The 5000-nt window shown below is 37.1% G+C and overlaps 1 protein-coding gene across 5 annotated transcripts in view; it reads left to right on the top strand.

Annotated features, from left to right (window-relative positions):
* Positions 1–5000, top strand: part of LOC115216712 (ectonucleoside triphosphate diphosphohydrolase 1) — a 128636-nt gene that overhangs the window by 59219 nt on the left and 64417 nt on the right. Inside the window, exon 1 of one of the 5 annotated variants that reach the window (XM_036506576.1) lies at positions 1207–1324. The exons of the other annotated variants lie outside the window; for them this stretch is intronic. The gene's annotated coding sequence lies outside the window, so the exon portion shown is untranslated. Of the gene's footprint in view, positions 1–1206; positions 1325–5000 lie in introns of those variants that run through there. 5 annotated transcript variants of the gene reach the window in all.

Raw genomic sequence — 5000 nt, 5'->3', positions numbered from 1 at the left:
GGGATGCCCCCTCTCGTCGCTTCTATACGTATTGGCTCTCGAGCGACTACTGCGGAAGCTGGCGACTCTGAAGGGCATCCCGCGAGAATTGGGATGCGGGACAAGCGGGTCTGCATACGCGACGGAGTACCAGTAAATAGTATGTATGTATGTATGTATGTATGTATGTATGTATGTATGTATGTATGCAAGTATGTATGTACGTATGTATCGTATGTATGCAAAAGTGTCGAAAGTCCAAAACATTGCTTCTTCAGAAAACGAAAAAATAGTTTCACCATTCCATAGCAAAACCGTTGAACTACACTTTGACTATTTTCATATCTTTGCAACCGAAGCAGCTGGAGATACGATAGTTTGACGAAAAGAACCGGCTATTGCAAGCAAAAATAAATATTGAAAAAAAAAACGCATTTGGCCAAACGACAGTTTAACATAATAACAACGATATATATATATATATATATATATTCATGTATGTATATGTGTGTATATATATATATATATATATATATATATACATGTATGTATGTGCGCGCGCGCGTGTATTGATATATTCATATATCTATATGAGAAATTACGATAAATACAAATTTATATTTGTCCCTACGTACGTTTCATCATTGTGGTTGTTTGGAATTCTGCATTGCATGCTCCAGGCCTAACTATAACGAATCATTAGGGAATACAGAGAACCGATTCTACTTTAAACTGAACACTCCTAATCATGAAGCCACGCGTTGTCACACACACACACACAAACAAACACGCACACACACACACACCACACACACACACACACACACACACACACACACACACACACACACACACATACACAAACATGTACGTTCACGAAAATATATAGAAGTACAAACAAGCGGAACAAACAGGAAATACAGGCGTAGAATGTCGCTAAATCGTTTTCGGTTATCGTCCAAATGATCGTAGCAAATGATATTGTTCCCCTTTGGTGACGTCAGCGACGAGAAGCCGCAGGAAAATAACGAGCAAACAAAGAAGGCACCAAACACGACAGAATGTGAACACACACACACACACACACACACACACACACACATGTAGTACGTATACTAATGCATTTATATATTCGAAAATGCTACTAATTTTTACTTATATCTCTTTTCTCTTTTCTTTCCATTTTAGGTAAGTTTCTTATTTTTCATTTCTGGTTTGGCCTTTCCGGGCTGAAGACTCCAACACAAACTTAAACACGGTTTACATTCAACACAATTCGTGCAGGATTACCTTATGACTCACTCTTACTGGATCGTATATCTGCATATTTATCACTAACACACAGGTATGTAATATATCTTACAGGCGTTGTTTTTTTTAGATAAACGAGAGCAGTATGACTGTTGCAGCGAATGTCGCTGGCCATTTTCCGTGACGACGCCTTTGCAATCGTATCCGTGAGGCACAGCTTAACACGTCATTTGGTCTGAGATGTGCAACCCGTAACTCTTTTCCCCCTATCGTTCTTCTGCTTGATCCCCCACTTTTTTTTTTTTTTTTGGGTTTCCTTAGCGAGGTAATCATGTTTTTTTTTTACCTTGATAATTTATTTTATGCTTTTAATTTTATTTCTTTATTTTCTTCCTGTAAAAATAAGTTAGCAATAAAATATCTTTCCTTAAACAAAAAAAAAAAACAAACAAACAAAAAACAAAAAAAAAAAAAAAACATAGCGGAAAAAAATATTCCAGGTATTAAAATTTTTATTTCATTTTTTCCCAGTCGAAAGAAAAATCAGAATTTTACAAATACTCAAGAAAAAGTAAAACAGAAAATCAGAAAATATTTGATATTTAAAACTATTTTCAATTTTCGATTTACCTACCATTCTGCAAAGATTGACATTAAGAATTATTGAAGGCGTAGTCGTCTTCAAACAATAGAGTTTTGGGTTACATTGTAGTACAATATCATTTTATCGTTACTCTGTGAGATTGCCCTAGATATATTTATATTGAACGTAGGCGCAAGCATGGCTGTATGGTTGAAACAAAATCGCTTTGCAACCAACCATGTGGTTTTGAGTTCAGCTCTAATGCAGGGCACCGTGGTCTCCTTGGGCAAGTGTTGTGAGTCAATTTGGTGGAAAGAAATCCTGTCGTATATTCTCCTTATCGTCGTCGTCGTCGTCATCATCATCATCATCAACTAAAGTCCGTTTTCCATGCTGGCATGGATTGGACGGTTTGACAGGAGCTGGCCAACTGAAGCGCTTCCCAGGCTCCACGCCTGTTTTGGCATGATTTCACGGCTGGATGCACTTCTTAACGCCAACCACTTTACAGAGTGTATTGAGTGCTTTTATGTGGCATCGGCACGGCGCTTTTACGTGGCATCTTACGATCATGAGTCCAACACCCCTAACCACCAAGACACGCGCCTCCACTTGTGGCAGGAAGGAGGCAAGATGGCTGCCAGAAGTGAGCGCCATGCTGATGAGCACTTGGGAGCACAGAGAGGTATATACAACAGCATTCCGTAGAAAACTTTTTGAGACAAAGTCCATAGAATGAGGAAAAGACAGAACAACTGAGCCTTTCCTCGCCAAGGTGGTAATGAAGAGAAGGGGAAGTGGGACGTGTGTGCGTGTGCGTGTGTGTGTGTGTGTGAGCGTGCGTGCATGTATACATACATGCATTATGCATGTATGTATACATGAATGTATGACTGCATGTGTATCTAAACATGCATACATATGTATGTATAAGTGTATGTGCATATATAAACATATATTGAAGCATGTATAAAGTTATGCCTATCTATCTATCTATTTATCTGTCTGTCTGTCTGTCTGTCTCTCTCTCTCTCTCTGTCCGTCTATCTATCTATCTATCTATCTATCTATCTATCTATCTATCTATCTATCTGTCTGTCAGTCTGTCTGTCTGTCTGTCTCTCTCTCTCTCTCTGTCCGTCTACTTATCTATCTATCTATCTATCTATCTATCTATCTATCTATCTATCTATCTATCTATCTATCTATCTATCTATATAAATATGTGCATCTGTTTCGGTGTGTGTGTATATATATAGACGAGCACACCTGTATGTATGTATGTATGTATGTATGTATGTATGTATGTATGTATGTATGTGTGCATGTATGAATGTGTGCAGTCATGCGTTGACGTACATTGATAGATGATGTAAACATCGATGACAGAGACAGAAAAACCGATGCTTTCAGGCAAAAATCCCATGCGATATTTCGGTGTGTATGAAGTTACAAAACACTACATCGTGACCCAGATATTCACAGGAAAAACATATCGCTTCGTTGGAAGCGTACACTCTGTTGAGTAAACCTATAAACACTAATGAGTAAACATTTTTCTTTTTCACTTTCTGTGTTACTTCTTAGTTTTCATTTTGGGTAAAAAAACAAAACAAAAAAAAAACCCGAATTGTTGGATGTTATGCAAAGCTCGTCCGACGTTATTGGCTACCTGATGTCATCATATAGAGGAAACGCTAATGCTGCAAGATATACATCAGAGATTCCATAGTATCGGTAGAGTTTATATAAATAGATGAATGCTAGAAATTGGAAGCAACCATTTTCTGTGTAGTGATTTTAAATAATGTCGTTCATTCCATTTTCTATTATTTCTCTCTCTCTCCCTCTCCCCCTCTCTATCCTCTCTATCCTCTCTCTCTCTCTCTCTCTCTCTCTATATATATATATATATATATATATATATATATTATATATGTATGTAGGTATTTATGTATGTATATTTGCGCACACACACACATATTAGCTGTGTATCCCGTCGTTGCTGGGCAATTTTCATAAGAGAATGTCTTTATTTCGATTTTCTTTTGTTTTTGCTCCACGCCAGATGATGCCTTCTGCGACGGATAGGCTTCTTGATCAGGACTGATTTCTGTATTATTAGGGGCAATATATAATGTATCGCGAAACTAAGTAGTGTTTCCTTTTGGTGCCTAGATATGAGGATTATTCTCTGCACGCTGCTGATGCTTTGTGAAAAGTTTTCGACTCTGTCACCCTAATGGAACTCCTTATACACATACACGTGCCCCCCACACACATACATGAGCTATATACAAATGTAGAGAGTTAGAGCGTGGTCAATATTTATAGAGAAGGGGACGTTTACAACGAAAAAATGTTAATGAAAAAGATAGACAAATATAATATATATATATATATATATATATAGAGAGAGAGAGAGAGAGAGAGAGAGATATCTTTTCTGTTGCTTTCACAGACTTTTAAATTTTGAAATTAAGTGTAAGTTTTCAAATTTATTATATTGATGTACGTTTTTCCTCTGAATTGGGTTTTGTGATTCATCAGTTCTAAAAGAAAAGTGTTAAAAAATGTTAGTATGATCATTTTTATCTAATCAGGAAAACAAAATTTGGAAACTAGCATTTTTTGCGTGATATCTGACTATCATAAAATGAAAGTAAGCATTAGAACGACGAAGTCTTAAACAAAATGAACGCAATTACGTCATATCAAGAGAGAGAGAGGGGGGGAGTAGGGGAATGCGTGAGAGATATACATATATACAAAGAGATAAAGAGTATGATAAATATATATAGAGAGAGGAGAAAGGCATAAAAGAGAAAGAACCTGATGGAGATAGACACGGAATGGATGAGTTGTCGATCTAAAAGTTGAGTTATTTCCCGTAGCAAATTAAATTTTCTAATTCATTATAACCGAATAATGAGAATTTCGAAAATGGAATCCGTTTTTATGTTATTTATTTTTTTTCGAGAACACACCGTTTCGAATCCCTTTCGTGACCTATTCTCGTACATTGGCCGAACTGCTAAGCTTCAGGGACATAAACACACCAACATCGGTTGCCAAGCGATAATGGTGGGAGACAAACACAGACACAAAGACACACACACACATAAATATATATACACGACGGGCTTCTTTCAGTTTCCGTCTACCAAATCCACTCACAAAGCGTTGG

This window comes from Octopus sinensis, linkage group LG10 (assembly GCF_006345805.1).
Source record: "Octopus sinensis linkage group LG10, ASM634580v1, whole genome shotgun sequence".
Taxonomy (NCBI): Eukaryota; Metazoa; Mollusca; class Cephalopoda; order Octopoda; family Octopodidae; genus Octopus; species Octopus sinensis.
Note: the sequence above shows the minus strand (reverse complement) of the source record. Positions and strands in the feature narration are given on the sequence as shown.